We start from the raw sequence: 17,217 nt of genomic DNA, 5'->3' as shown, positions 1-17,217 counted from the left end.
CCAATGGCCACAGGCGGTGGGAGAGAACCACGGCTGCCACTAGGGTTCCAGGGCAGTCTTGGGGGCCAGGGACCCCATGTGGCCCGCTGGCCAGAGTTTCCTGCTCACCACCCCCTCCTGCCAAGGGCACACAGAGCCATCCCTCCCCTGACCAAGGAGTTCAGCTTGGTCTGAACTGGGGGAGGGATGCAGTGATTAAAGGAACCAATTTGCATAGGGCAAGGGGTTCTTCTCCTTAAGCTGTTTTTTTCCTCTTTCCTTTTCTATGCAAGAGGGTTCTTTTTCTACCTCAGCACTCTGCTTATAATAGGGAGGCAACAGAGGAATAACCTCCACCAGCTAACAACTGCAAAATTGGCAAGGGCCATCTGGGGCCTAATCCAAATGAATCCATGCTACTCCTGAGATACAATTTTTGTCCCAAACTCAATTCCAAACTTTGGGTTGAAGCCTTAGAAAGGAAAACCAGATCTGAGGGATACAAAGTGAGGCAACAGGCACTGTATAAATGGGCAGGACCAATTCCTGCCAGTTAAGCTCCTGCTTCATGGAAGGAGGCCATGCGCCATGGCATAGATAAGGCCCAGGGAACTCAAACGTTGCCGACAGTAGGGGGGATGGAGGCGTGGGTGAGTGCAGACAATTTGTAGTCTCTAGGCCTTCCTTGCTTCATGGGCGCAGGTCGCAATGGCACCCATGGGTGGCATCCGTGTAAGGTTGCCAGATCTTGGGGATAACAAAACAGAAAAGGGGGATGCCCGCTTTCTCTCTCCCTCACACCCTGAGTTTTCACCGAAAGAAGGAAGGAAAATAAGGGAAGCCTATTTCCCTGTCTTTCAGAATGGACAACCAGCTATCTTCACCATCCTCAGTCTATACTCCTCTGGAGTGTATCCTGAATCACTGGGACTGCTTTGACCCTCAGACTCTGGAAGAAAAATGCCTCATAGCCCTCTGCACAAAGATTTGGCCAAATTATAATCTGCAGGAAGGACTGGCTTGGCATCAGGAAGGAACCATTCATTTCGATACCATCCTGCAGTTGGACCTTTTCTGTAAACATGAAGGCAAATAGTCTGAGGCCCCATATGTGCAGGCTTTCGATACCTTGGCAGGGCAAGTACCTTGCCGACAGTGTAGGATTGATCCGGCCCTCCTACTTGCCCTCTCAGGAGAGGCTGCTAGGGGCAATCCCAGGGAACTAAAGAAATAAACCCCAGAGGCACCTCCAGCAGGGGAGCCAGTTCCCTCCAGCCCTGCTCCTCTGGGCCTACCCTGTTCTCCCTTTCCAGCTTCTCTCTCACTTGCTCCCTCCTAGAAATCCTTACCCTAGACAAGCCCCAGTCTCACTCTTGCCCCTCCAACAAATACCTGGTGAATTTGGCCCCAGTAAGGTCCAGGTCCCCTTCTCTCTGCAGGACTTAAGGCAAATTAAGGGGGATCTTAGCAAGTTTTCAGATGACCCTGACAGACATATAAAGCCTTTCCAGAATTTAACCCAAGTATTTGTGTTTTTGTTGTTGTTGTTATTGTTGTTGCTGTTGCTGTTTTGAGATGGAGCCTCGCTCTGTTGCCCAGGCTGGAGTGCAGTGGTGTGATCTTGGCTCACTGCAACCTCCAAGGTTCAAGCAATTCTCCTGCCTCAGCCTCCTGAGTAGCTGGGATTACAGACACCCACCACCATGCCTGGCTAATTTTTTATACTTTTAGCAGAGACAGGTTTTCACCATGTTGGCCAGGCTGGTCTCTAACTACTGACCTCAGGTGATCTGCCCACCTTGGCCTCCGAAAGTGCTGGGATTATGAGCATGAATTCCTGGCTGAACCCAAGTTATTTGAACTCTCCTGGAAAGATGTTATGTTACTTTTGAATCAAATCTTGACTAACTGAGAAGCAGGCCACTCTGCAAGCAGCAGAGGGATTTGGGGATGAGCTTTGTATCACACATAGTGTCAGGGAAGGGGTTGAACTTTATCCAACTGGAAGAGAAGCAGTACCATTGGATGACCCTGGATAGGATCCCAGTGATGAGATGGGAGAATGAAAGAGGAGTTACTTTCAGGTGTGCATAATAGAGGGCTTACGCAGGATTAGAACTAAGCCTCTCAATTATACCAAGCTATCCATGACAGTCCAGGGATTTGATGAGAATCCTACTGCCTTCCTGGAGAAGATAAGAGAGGCCTTCATAAGGCACACCTGTCTATCTCCTGCTTCAGTTGAGGAACATCTAATCCTAAAAGATAAATGTATTACTCAGGAAGCCCCTGATATCAGGAGGAAGCTGCAGAAAAAGGCCCTGAGACCAGATAGTACTTTAGAGAACCTCCTCAAAGTGGTCACCACGGTCTTTTACAGTAGGTCACTGGAATAGATTCTTAAATTTATTATACCCAAATAAAGACCTGGGAAGTTGACAGAGTTATCGCCATCAACCCAGAAGAGCACCCAAAGTTCCAATGTAAATAGATGGGGGACATCAAGCTAAAAATCACAAAAGATAAGTTTTAATAATTAACCTTCCATGGATATCCTCCTTATAGTCTTGCCTATGCTTGCTGTTTTTACTTTTTTTCTGTTCTATATCATGGGGTACAATGTTGTTTTCAGAACGGTTAGTATATTTCACTTATTTCTGTAAACTTTGGCACTTGATTCTCTCCTTTTAGCTCCTCTTTGTATAACACACATTTGATCCATGCATACTTAACCTTGTAAAACTTGTTTCTTCTCACTGATAAGCCATCAAACTCTAAACAGACAACTGGAGCCTTGGACGATGGCTCCCTTTTGCTAGGAACTCTTAGGTAGACCTCTGGAAGAAATCTGACTCCCATTCTCCCCAAAACAACGCCCTCTGGCAGCAGGAAGTAACTAACTTCCTGTATTCTAACTGCAGTTAGATGTGCCTCTTCAGAGGGGGGAAAAGATAGGGACAGGAGGCAGGGAAATTCTGGGGAGAAGAGGGCAAATCCCCACCCTCAAGCCTGGAATGGTGGCCAAAAGTGAGAACATGCATTCCTGTTTTCCAGCTCAAATGTTGCCTTTTCCAAAACCACCTATGGCCCTCCCAGCCCCCCATCCTGTACCTATAAAAACTCCAGGCTCAGCCACCAGAGAGAGGAGAAACAGCTGGACATTGGAGACTATGGTTGGACATCAGAGGGAAGTGGCTTGACTTCAGAGGGACAGCTTGATGGCATTGCTTTGGGGCCAGACTCCAGAGGAAGATTATCTTCCCACTTCATTTCCTTTTCAGCTCCCCTTCCTACTGAGAGCCACTTTCACTGGCAATAAAATCCTCCACATTTACCATCTCCAATTTGTTCATGCAACCTCATTCCTCCTGGATGTTGGACAAGAACTCGGGTGCAGGTGCAAAAGGCTGTCACACTGACCCTCCACTGAACTGTGAACACTTAAGCCATCTACAGATGGTAAAGCTAAAAGAGCGCTGACTGTAACACTCTTTCTGGGGCTTCAGGGGTCTCCAGAATCCCCCTAGACACTGCCATGGAGCCACACAGAGTTTTGCTCCTGCCAGTGCCCAAAAGTGCTAGCCCCAGCTCCAGTTCACCTGTTCTCCCCCTTCCTGTGAGGGGTGGAGCACAGCAGGACCAAATGAGTGGTGTCCATCCCTACCAGCACTGAAGTGGCTGCTGGCTATTTCTAGTGCCCGGGCACTCGAGTTTCACCCATGAAGAGGTCAGAGAAAATTTTCTGCTTCAGTAGGTGCTTTATCACAAACTTCTTATTGTTTATAATTCTAAAATTCACTTGTCAATTGATTGGTTGAAATTCAAAACAAATTTTCTTTTTTGTGTTATTTATGTATTATTGTTACATAATAATTGTACATGTGACTTTGTCCATTAAACAACTATGACGAAATAAGCCAACAACTGAAGAACAAAAGGAAGAATGAAATAATCTTCATTGTGAACAATAAAAATCATTCTACAAAGCAAGCTTAAGCATGGCTTATGATTCTCTTGTTTCTAAAGATGTACCACTTTTGAATTTCTTGGGGTTTGCAAACTCATTTCCTCTGAACAACAAACTAATAAGACAAAACAAAACAAAAAACCAAGGCACTTGTAATCTATCCTTTGATTTTGAAGGAGGTTGATAGAGTAGGATAAATAATTCTTTCACAAAGATATTTCACTGATAACGTGTTGATGTATTTATTCAAATTGAATCTGTTTTCTGAAAACAGCTTTATTATCTCCTAGTGTTAGTATCTCACTCTGCTTTTAATTACACATAACTGAGTAGTATTCACCATCATTTGCCAGCCAACCAACACAGCACTATGTTCTTCAAAGAACAATGCATGCTCTGATTATCTTTACACTGAATTGTTCACCTGATAAAAAATGAAAATATATACCTGTAACTTTTTGTGAGTCTCCTGTTTCTATTTCTGCCCTGAAGAAAGTGGCATGAGTTAACTAATAAATTGGCAACCCCACTAGCTCAAAAACACTCCCCTGGGGAAATATGTGTTAAATTAGCATTGCTGATCAATGCTTTCAAGAAGACTATACAATTATAGCCAGATAAACACATTTCACATACAATTTGAGGATTAATATTAGTCTCTAACAACCTAGAAACCAAGATCATAATTACAGACTGCCATTTACCCTCATTGTCCAGGTAACTGGCCCTCAATATATGACCAGTTTGAAACCTGGGAGTCTTGAGAGAAAGCATCGGGTCTGCTGCAAAACAAATTTTTCAAAAGAACACTGATTAGGTGATCTGTATCCAAGCTTGTCTGTAAATATTTTAAGGGCAAAGGGAACCAACACATACAGAGTGCAAGGTATATGTAATAGAAGATATGCTAAATAATTTTGCACATATTATGTAACATATTCTCCCTAACAATCCTGTGATATAGTCTTGATAACCCCATCTCACAAATAGGGAGCTTAACTTAAGGTTCAGAGAAGTCAATTAAACTGCCTGAGATCACACAACTAGAAAACAATTGAGTCAAAATTTGGACCCAGGACTGGTGCTACACAGAAGTGCAGTGGTACTTCACCATTTACAACACCAAGTCTATATGAAAGTAAATGCCAATGAGTGGCAAGAAAAGGTGTGATAGCTCTGAGAATGTGTGTGCCCCTGGCCAGAGCCACTTCAATCTTCCAGTAACTCATGAGCAGTAAAAGTGGCAACTCAAGTATTAGTTCTCTGTCCAGCAAGCATTAGCAGAGAAGAAGGAACTACAAAAAGAAAACATGTTTCTTAGGGATTACAGACAGAACTGTTTTCCAAGCCTGTCAGAGCAGAGTGACCATCCTGTAATGACTAACATCTGTATAGCTCTCCATGGCTTACATACGGAAGGTATCTGTAAAATGTAGAAAGATGAAAGAGGATTTTGATGTATGATAGTTGGGATCTTAGAGACTTTCTCATCTTTTGTTGTTGTTGTTGTTCAAATAAGTGCTCATAAATCAGAGTATATGTCTACACTATATATATATTACTATAAACATGAAGGTATGAGAGAACTATTGAAACTAAACATGAAATCAAGTAAACCTCTTCAAGGACAAAATTCGTTTCTACCAAACCCCATTAAAATTGTATGTGAAGCTGCAGTAACCAATTGGTACAAATAATATAAAGAAAATTCCCATTCACATCAACAACAAAAACTAAAAGAAAATTATAGATCAAATTTCACTTAGAACATAGTCTGGTTTTGATATCATTGTTAAGCTAGCCTTACAAAATATGTTGGCTGGCTTCCCATCTTTTTTTATTGTTTGGAACAATTTGAATAAGATGGGAATTATCTATTCCATAAGGTTTTGCTGGAATTCACCCATAAAGTCATCCAGGCCTTGTGCCTTTTCTTAGGAAATATTTCTGGCTTCTGTTTCAATATCTTCTAGTTTATTGGCCTATGGTGTTGGGCTCATTTTGACAACTTATATTTTCCTAAAATATTCTGATCATTTAGTTTCTCTATGGTTAACTTTTAGTTTTATGTTACTGCATACAGCGAACATGGTTTATATAATGTCAGTCTTGATGAGGCCTTCCTTTGTGGCATGGTATATAACCATCTTTTGCACCTATTCCTTGTCTCTTTGACTAAAAGCTGTGTTATTCCTGTTTATTGAATTTAAAGTCCTTTAGTTGGTATTTGATCCTATATACTTCAGTGTTGATAGTTTTACATTTATTCTTATTATCTTAATTTATGTTTTTCTCTTGCCATATTATTGCTTTACTTCCCTTGAGCATTTGGATACACCGTGCACATTTTTTGTTCCATTTTCCCTCTACTGCTTTAAAGTTACACCTTCTGTTTCTCTTTCCAAAATAATGTAGAATTAGTCAGCATTTCTATTCACCCCCAGCCCAAATATGACAAGAAGCTTAGCATGTAGTTACTGCTTTTAGCTAACCCACCCATTCCCAAACTCTCAATGTAGCCTTAGTTACAACTTAATAATTTTGTGAAATGGGGTTTTTAAAATACAGTTAGTATTTATAGTGTTTCCTTTGTTCATCATTGATTCTTATATTCTACTATATTCTTAGATTCATTTTTCTTCTGGTTACACTATATTATCTAGTACTAATAGTTTTCCTCCTCCTCCTGAGAGGGTCCTTGATTGGTAAAGTTTGTGTGATCTTGTTTGTTTGAAAATGTCTTTACTTTATGCTTACACTTGAATGAAAGTTTGCCTGATTATTAAATTCCAGATTTAATGGCAGTTTTTCCTCAAGTATTCTGAAAATATTTTCTATCATATTCTTGTTTCTAATATTGTTAGTGAAAAAAAAATTTAAACTGATACTCATTCCTTTGGAGATAATCTCATCATTTGCCCTTGTAGCTTTTAGGAATCAATTTTCTACTTTTTCTATTCTAAAGGTGTATGACAGTCTAAGGGTTGTTTTGTTTGTTTGTTTATATGAGATTTTATTTGGTGGACTCTTTAAATATTCTCTCTCCTCTATTTTAACTATTCTGTCTTTATGATTCTTCTATTAGGTGAGTACTGGAACTTTTGGATCAAGTTTCCATGTCTCTTAACTTTTCTTTCTTCCTTTCTACCTCTTTTTTATTAATATTTCATGTGGTGTTTTGAAAAAAAATTCTCTGTTTAGGTTTTTGACTCAGTGGTTTGCTCTTCAACTCTATCCGGTAGAGTATGTTGTTTACCATACCTAATGAATTTTTATACACAAGCACATATGTACATACACACATGGATGTACACATATATATATATATACACGTACATACATACATATTTCATCCCAGGTTGTTAATAAGTTATTATTTGTTTGTTTACATTCACCTGTTCCTATTTTATGAGCTCCTGTTCTTATTTCAATAATTTTTGTTTTACCCCTTTAAGGATATTAAATTCCTAAAGTCCTTTTCTCTCTTCTCTCTTTCTCTCTCTCTCTCTCTCTATATATATATATATTTTTTTTTTTTAATTTTTATTTTTTGAGATGGAATCTCACTATGTTGCTCAGGCTGGAATGCAGTGGCATGATCTCGGCTCACCACAACCTCCACCTCCCAGGTTCAAGTGATTCTCCTGCCTCAGCCTCCCAAGAAGCTGGGACTACAGGCGCACGCCACCATGCCTGGCTAGTTTTTGTATTTTTAGTAGAGACAGGGTTTCACTATGTTGGCCAGGCTGGTCTCCAACTCCTGACCTCATGATCCACCCGCCTCAGCCTCCCAAAGTGCTGGGATTACAGGCATGAGCCACTGCTCCTAGCCTATATTAATATATTTTTAAAACTTTTACAGTTCAATTTCATGATGAAGGCTTTTATAGAAACATTAACAAAATGCAGGAATCTGCTACATTTCTTTTTTAGCATAATTCAATAGCTTAATTATTATTTTATTTTTTAAACTTCGTGATCCCTTAATAATCTTTAAATCATGACACTAACCAACTATCTTTACTTATGGTTCAATTACTGTTTCCTTTCCTATTACTTTTCTAATTTATTTATTCTATAAAACAGCAAAGGTTTAATGATAACAGGAAGATGTTTTGCTTTATAGTACCAGATGCTTAAAAATCTGGATACTGTTAAATTTCATGTGACTTTCATTTTTGCATTTTCTTTTGTAAAAGCCAAAGTTGTATTTGTTCTTTTCAGAGTTGCCCAGCTCTTTTTCCTTTGTCCAAAATGGTTCTAAATAGAATATAATAAATCAGTGTAGAATCAATTTTATTCTAAATGAAACCCAAAAAAGAAAAGTGCCTTGCATCATTAAGAAAAAAAAAAATTCTCAGTACCTCTAAATTAGTATGTAGAACAGTAAAAAGTTAAGATTTTCTGTAACTCATTTTTATTTTTATTTTTATTTTTATCTTATTTTTTTTTTTGAGATGGACTTTCACTCTTATTATCCAGGCTGGAGTTCAATGGTGCGATCTTGGCTCACCGCAACCTCCGCCTCCTGGGTTCAAGCGATTCTCCTGCCTCAGCCTGCCGAGTAGCTGGGATTACGGGCATCCACCACCACACCCAGCTAATTTTTTGTATTTTTAGTAGAGACAGGGTTTCTCCATGTTTGTCAGGCTGGTCTCAAACTCCCGACCTCAGATGATCCTCCAGCTTCCACCTCCCAAAGTGCTGGGATTACAAGCATGAGACACTGCACCCAGCTCTTTTCTTTTTAAATCATAAATTAGTTTAAACTGAAAGTATGAGGCTTCCCAATACCTTAGTAAATTATTTGAAGTTTGAAATATTTACTCTTTCATTTTATGTTGCCTTATGATTCTGCGAGATTGTTCCAGCTGAGACAGAAGCTTTTCTTTGAAGATGCATTTATGGGGGAAAGTCATTTGCAGGATTCTATTGTATTTTAAATTAGTATTTACATCGGTTATTTACATTCACTTAACCCAAAGTTCTCCCCAAATTTGCTTTAGCAAAGTGACTTTATGGGTCATTGTTTCTCCATGTTATTATTTATATGTGTAAAAACTGGTCTAAGAAAAATATTTTTGCCATTTTCACTAATGATATGAGGTAAGAGAGGAGTGTTTTTAGCTTTCTATAGTTATGACTTTAGGGTAATAGAAACAAAACTTCTTTGCATCTCACTTTTCTCAGTCCTCTCTTGAGGTGCTTTACTGACGGGAATGATTTCTATATGTTCCCTTGGCTCCAAGAGGTCCTATTGCACCAACTTACTTTGCTTTCCTCTCTATAATGTAATGATACAGTAATTTTTTTTTTTTTTTTAAGATAGAGTCTGGCTCTGTCACTCAGACTGGAGTGCAGTGGTGCGATCTGGGATCACTGCAACTTCCACCTCCCAGGCTCAAGCATGACTCCTGCCTCAGCTTCCTGAGTAGCTAGGACTAGAGGCACATAGCACCAATACCCTTGGCTAATTTTTGCATTTTTACTAGAAACAGTGTTTCACCACGTTGCCCAGGCTGGTCTGGAACTCCTGAGCTCAAGTGATCTGCCCGCGTTGGCATCCCAAAATGCTGGGATTACAGGCATGAGCTGCTGCACCTGACAGTAAAAGCTATTTTATCCAGCATAGCGGGAGAGTGGAAAAGTTGTTGTTGATTAAGAGTTAATTCCTGTTGATCAAGATTGTGTCCTCTTCTGATTTTCTTTGCATTCTCCTGTCTTACCACCCTGAAAACAGCTATTTTTAATCCCATAGTGGTCTAGTATTCTGTTGTGTGATTAGGTCACTTGGTGTACAGTGGTCTAGTGGAGTCAAGATTCGCATTGGGTGTTCAAAAATTCCAGCTGGTAAAGTACCAATAACATAGTTTTCCTGTGTATAGATCACTATAGGATAGGTCAGCAAAGATCTCTACTGCAATCTAATAATAATCTATGCTGCTTCATTCAGCAGAAACTCTGCTTAAATGAATCTTCATACTAGTAAATTCGATTTTTTTAAATGAAGCAGTTAATATTTTAAAAAATTAGTTTCATAAACACACATATCCTGTCTAGCAGTCTGGCCAAAAATACAGATTTGGTTATCGGTATTAATTTATAGCTGGTAATTTGCCACTTTTTATAACCACTATAATTTTTATGTTGTCACTAAAGCGCCTGCTCAGTACTGTCTATTAAAGACAGACTCTCACAAACACTAGAAAAAGGAAATGTCCTCATCCTTAGTACAGTGTTAATGTAGACAAAACAAGAGGTTTATTCTTTCTGTCATATAAGAACATTGCAAGTTTCTTTTTTTCTTGAATCTTTTTGTCCACCTCATGTTAAGCCAGTTCTGGTACCACTTTCTATTCTTTCTTACTTCAATTTGGTTCCATTTCTATGATTTCTTTATTTTCACTGATGTTTTGTGATGGTTAAGTATAATAAATTTAACTAACTCTGATTTATTTTCTACAGTATTTGAATAACATATGAGTGACCACCCAGTCACTATTACATTAAATATGTAATTTGGGCACCAAATTTAAGGTGGAATTACACAAAAACAGACTTCATCGCTGTCCATTTTTAAAGTATGAAATTTAAATGTTGAAAATATTCAATCTGGAATGGCAGTATTCTTACCTTCTAATTTAAGTTAATTGGTTCATGTTAATTTCTTATCTATTTGATGTTTAAACAGCACTTTCTTCTACTTGTATCTACTCTAAGATGGAAATGTTATACCATGATAGCTTTTGCTACCAACTCTCAACCGCTTAACTTATAGAGAAGAATATTCATTTAGGGGGATTTTGTGCTTCATCTGAGCTCAGAAGTAATGCCAGAAAATGTTAAGCATGTACTTTTTAAGAACATATAAGGATTTTAGTTGTCCTATTACCATGCTATTTCAAGTGAACTAGAAGTATTTCACAGTAGTCTTGAATTATAAGGTTGAGATGTATGTATCAGGACCTCAACTTAATGTAAAGTAAATGAGGAGGTTACCTGGCAGATTTTTTCCTTTTAACTTTTATTTTAGGTTCAGGAGCACATGTGTAGGTTTGTTAAATAGGTAAACTCGTGTCATGGGGGTTTGTTGTACAGATTATTTCATCACCCAGGTACTAAGCCTCTTACCCAGTAGTTATTTTTTCCTGGCAGGTTTTTAAAAATAACTGGTTTAATCCATAATCCCATAACAAACATAGCTCCACTTCAATATTTACTTTATCTGTCCGTTCAACAATGCTCCAACAAGAAGCCAAGAAGAAATCACTTAGAATTACTAAACAATTTTTTTATTGATTAGAAAAATAACTTTCTAGGGTCTTTGAAGCCTGGATATTTTTTGTCTTCCCTATCCATGGAAGCTAAAAAAATCATGCAAAATATTCAGGTTTATATATTAGCTCTCTCTTACAGGAAGTTGCCATACCTCTACAGTTCAAAGTGTATTCTATAGATCAGCAATGTTAAACTGATATGTAATTGTAATTTGCTAGGTAGCAAAAGTGATTCAAGAAGAAAAACAACCTACCATTTATTTACCTTTGTACAGGTGATTGCTTAAGTTACCCTGCTTTTAATATTTGCACTTGGATAAAATGCCTATTTATATATAGGAAAGTCACAGTGCAAGATGCTGCTAGCACAGGCACAAAGTATTAGACACGATTTTGTGAAGATTAATGATTGTATTAAGTAACTGAACAAATAAGGTCCTTGTCTGATTGGTTCACCAATGCTATTTCCTGTGATAAGAAGTTTTCTACTTCTTGACCTTGCTGTGACCCTGTTGCAGTGTAGTTATTTCTCATGGGTTTACTGATGTTTGCTTGTGAGTTTATCTTCTGCAACAGAATTCTGATCCCTGTGTCTTGAGCTACAGTGTCTTCCCTATGGCTTATGGCTTTCCATTTTGGGTCCCTGCCTATATGTGGCTTGTTGTGAAGCAGTCCTAACTTACTTCTGGGATTTCCACTCTCCATTTTTGTCTATGGATTGGCCTTTGAATAAAGAAAAATTATCTTTCTGTTTCAAAATGTAATTTTTATTACTTCAGTATTTAAATATGTCCTTTATCTTATTTTCCTGGGCCTGGGCAAGAAGGAAAGATTTCAGTATGTGCTCATTCAATTTTATTTGTACTTCTAATTGTCATTGCCTTGTCTAGTTCAATATGATAGTATTCAGCAAGACAAGGTTCACAGTAGCTATATCTTTATTGTGTTTCAAAAATAATTTGTTATATGGAATGTTTTTTCTTAAATTTTGCTTTGAGTTTGACATTTAAGTCTTTAATCCATCTTGAGTTAACTTTTGTATATGATGTAAGGAAGGGGTCCAGTTTCAACCTTCTGCATGTGGCTAGCCAGATAACTGGCTTCCCAGCACCGTTTATTGAATAGGGAATCCTTCCCCCATTGCTTGTGTTTGTCAGGTTTGTCCAAGATCAGATGGTTGAAGGTGTGTGGTCTTATTTCTCTTTTCTGTTCCATTGGTCTGTGTCTGTTTTTGTACCAGTACCATGCTGGTTTGGTTACTGTAGTCCTGAAGTACAGTTTGAAGTTGGGTAGTGTGACTTGCTTTGTTCTTTTTGCTTAGTATCGCCTTGGCTATTCAAGCACTTTTTGGTTCCATATGAATTTTAAAATAGTTTTTTCTAGTTCTGTGAAGAATCTCAGTGGTAGTTTAATAAAAATAGCATTGAATCTATAAATCGCTTTGGGCAGTATGGCCATTTTAATGATATTGATTCTTCCTATCCATGAGCATGGAATGGTTTTCCATTTGTTTGTGTCATCTCTGATTTCTTTGAGCAGTGGTTTGTAGTTCTCCTTCTAGAGATCTTTCATCTCCCTAATTAGATGTATTCCTAGGTATTATATTATTTTTGTGACTATAGTGAATGGGAGTTGGTTCCTGATTTCGCTCTGGGCTTGACTGTTTTCGGTGTATAAGAATGCTAGTAATTTTTGTACACTGATTTTGTATCTGAGACTTTGCTGAAGGTGTTTATCAGCTTAAGAAGCTTTAGGCTGAGACTATATGGGATTTTCTAAACATAGGATCATGTCGTCTGCAGCCAGAGAGAGTTTGACTTCCTCTCTTCCTATTTGGATGCTCTTTCTTTCTTTCTCTTGCCCGAGTGCCCTGGCTAGGACTTCCAATACTATGTTGAATAGGAGTGGTGAGACAGGGCATTTCAGGTTTACAAGGGAATGCTTCCAGCTTTTGCCCATTCAGTATGATGTTAACTGTGGGTTTGTCATGTATGGCTTTTATTATTTGAGGTATATTCCTTCAATACCTAGTTTACTGAGAGTTTTTAACATGAATGGATGTTGAATTTCATCAAAAGCCTTTTCTTTCTGCATCTGTTGAGATAATCCTGTGTTTTTTGTCATTAGTTATGTTTATGTGATAAATCACACTTATTGATTTGCATATGTTGAAACAATTTTAAAGCCTGTTTGGTCATGATGGACAAGCTTTTTGATTTGCTGTTGGATTCAGTTTGCCAGTATTTTGTTGAGGATTTTTGCATCAACGTGCATCATGGATGTTGGCCTCAAGTTTTCTTTTCTTGTTACATCTCTGCCAGGCTTTGGCATCAGGATGATGCCGACCTGGGAGACAACCTAGGCCAATACCATTCAGGACATAGGCACAGACAAAGATTTTATGACAAAGGTGCCAAAGGCAATTGCAACAAAAGCAAAAATTGACAAATGTGATCTAATTAAACTAAAGAGCTTCTGCACAGCAAAAGAAACAATCAACAGGGTAAACAGACAACCTACAAAATGGCAGAAAATTTTTGCCAACTATGCATCTGACAAAGGTCTAATATTCAGCATGTATATGGAACTTCAACATATTTACAAGAAAAAGTAAACAACTTCATTCAAAAGTGGACAAAGGACATGAACAGACACTTTTCAAAAGAATACACAAATGTAGCCAAGAATCATGTGAAAAAAGCTCAACATCACTGATCATTAAAGAAATGCAAATCAAAACTACAATGAGATACCATCTCACACCAGTCAGACTGGCTATTAAGTCAAAAAATAACAGATGCTGTCGAGGTTGTGGAGAAAAAGGAATGCTTTTACACCGTTGGTGGGAGTGTAAATTAGTTCAACCATGTGGAAGAGAGTATGGTGATTCCTCCAAGACCTACAGACAGAAATACCATTCGACCCAGCAATCCCATTACTGGGTATATACCCACAGGAATATGTCATTCTATTATAAATACACATGCATGCATAGTTAATCACAGCACTACTCACAAAAGCAAAGACATAGAATCAACCTAGGTGCCTATCAGTGGTGAACTGGATAAAGAAAATGTGGTACATATACACCATGGTATACTATGCAGCCATAAAAAAGAAAAAGATCATTTCCTTTGCAGGAACATGGATGGAGCTGGAAGCCATTATCCTTAGCAAACTAACACAGGAACAGAAAGCCAAATGCCACATGTTCTCATTTATAAATGGGAGCTAAAACAATGAGAACACATGGACACATAGAGGGAAACAACACATGCTGAAGCCTAGTGGAGGCGAGAGAGTGGGAGGAGGGAGAGGATGAGGAAACATAATTAATGGGTACTAGGCTTAATATCTGGGTGACGAAATAATATGTACAACTCTCATGACACAAGTTTATCTATATAATAAACCTGCACATATACCTCTAAACTTAAAAGTTTTTTTACAAGGGAAAAAATTGCTTTGATGTTATTATTAAAATATCGGTTTTCTCATTGAATTCACAACATCTACCACCGTTCATAATTTTGCTTTTAATCTTTCAAGTTATGTTAAATAGATTCCATGGATGCTTTTAGTTAAAACTAACATCTACTAACATCTGTCATCTTGTACTATATTAGTACTATATTGTTTTGGAGCTTTCCTGTTATTAATTTTATAAATTGCTACTTGTAAGATTTTCAAAATTATTTTTTAAACCTCAGTGACTTTTATCTTGATTAGGAATCAGAAAGTATCTTCTTAATTCCCTAGTTTTCTCCCATCTGTCCCTCATTTTATGGTCTTTGTTGATGTAATCCTGGATTTTAAATCCAAATAATTTATAATAATACTGTTTATTTTGTTTTCAACTGAGAAAAAGATTGAAATCATGTAACCATACTTATGGTAATTTGGTCTTTTCTACTTTCTACTTTCACTGGCTTCAATTCTTACACCCAAAACATTCATACTGCTACTTTACTAGGCTTGATCATTTTGTTTTGCTTCATTTTTCAGTAGGTTAAAGAATGACTTCAAATAAAAATTTTCAAGAAGGGTACATGATTAACCTATTTTCTCAGTTTATATGTTTCTGTTTTGTTTATCATTGTATCTAAAGTGCCTGACATCGAATAAGTATGGTTATATTTGTAGAGAAAACTCAGTTCAATAATGTTTTAGTACTTTCCCAGGAGTTCAAGGTCAGTCTCAAACTCCTGACCTCAGGTGATCCACCCACCTTGGCCTACCAAAGTGCTTGGATTATATGTGTGAGCCACTGCACCCACGTGAAAGAGTAAGATAATTTGGTTGCACATAAAATTCTTGGTTTCTAATTATTTTTTCTACCTCAAAACTCTGTAAATATTGAATTTATCAATATGAAGAAGACTGAGCCTAGATTTTTCTTACTATTGTTTTCTCTGTCTGTATTTGTGCTAAATTTTTCTTTATCCTCTTACTCCAGAAATCTTGCCTGGATGAATGTAAATTTAATTCTCTTTTCACTGATTTTCTCCTGGAATGGGGTGAGCCCTTTATATCTTTAAATATCTCTCACTTCATTTCAGTTAAGATTGTTCTGTCTTATATTTTTAATTAATAATTTGATTCTATTTGTGCTGTTTTTCCTTTTTTTTTTTTTTTTTTTGAGCGGAGTTTCACTCTTGTTGCCCAGGCTGGAGTGCAATGGCACAATCTCAGCTCACTGCAACCTCCACCTCCCAGGTTCAAGCAATTCGCCTGCCTCAGCCTCCCTAGTAGCTGGGATTACAGGCATGTGCCACCACCACCACGCCCGGCTAATTTTGTATTTTTAGTAGAGATAGAGTTTCTCCATGGTGGTCAGGCTGGTCTCGAACTCCCAACCTCAGGTGATCCACCCACCTCAGCCTCCCAAAGTGCTGAGATTACAGGAGTGAGCCACCGTGCCTGGCCTTTCTTTTTCTTTTTCTTTTTTTTTTAATTTTTATTATACTTTAAGTTCTAGGGTACATGTGCACAATGTGCAGGTTTGTTACATATGTATACATGTGCCATGTTGGTGTACTGCACCCATTAACTCGTCATTTACATTAGGTATATCTCCTAATGCTACCCTCCCCCTCCCCACACCCCACAACAGTCCCCGGTGTGTGATGTTCCCCTTCCTGTGTCCAAGTGTTCTCACTGTTCAATTCCCACCTATGAGTGAGAACATGCGGTGTTTGGTTTTTTGTCCTTGCAATAGTAGTTTGCTGAGAATGATGGTTTCCAGCTTCATCCCCGTCCCCACAGAGCACATGAACTCATCATTTTTTATGGCTGCATAGTATTCCATGGTGTATATGTGCCACATTTTCTTAATCCAGTCTATCATTGTTGGACATTTGGGTTGGTTCCAAGTCTTTGCTATTGTGAATAGTGGCGCAATAAACATACGTGTGCATGTGTCTTTACAGCAGCATGATTTATAATCCTTTGGGTATATACCCAGTAATGGGATGGCTGGGTCAAATGGTATTTCTAGTTCTAGATCCCTTTTTAAGGAGAATGAGTTATTTGTTTTTTTGGTTCTCTGTTGTTAGCCTCCATATCTTTCATCTTCTCTTTCTAGTTTTACATTTTTTTGATTTTTTTCCTCCCTGAATTCTAGAGCAGCTCGATTTATGTTTTGCTCCACTTCTGGGGTTTTGTGCAGCACCAATCATGCTCTTTACTGCCTCCAATGTGAATTTCAATGTCTTTATCCTATCATTTCCTTTTTCATCTCATTCTATTTTCTTTTTTAATTTTTTTATCATATTCTATTTCATTCTATCTTGTTAATTTCATATTGGTTCATTTTAATTGCTACCTGCTATTTCTAAAGAATTTTCTGTCATTTCCCTTTGTATGGTGCCAGTTAGCCAGTTTAAAGAATAATGAGGATGACCCCCTAGGGCAGTGCTACTCAAAATGTGGTCTACGGACAAGTACTATCTATAAACTACTTGTTACTGGTCAGTGATAAGTATGCTTACTTCT

This window comes from Gorilla gorilla, chromosome 10 (genome assembly GCF_029281585.2).
Source record: "Gorilla gorilla gorilla isolate KB3781 chromosome 10, NHGRI_mGorGor1-v2.1_pri, whole genome shotgun sequence".
NCBI lineage: Eukaryota > Metazoa > Chordata > Mammalia > Primates > Hominidae > Gorilla > Gorilla gorilla.
This window is presented reverse-complemented; position numbering follows the sequence as displayed.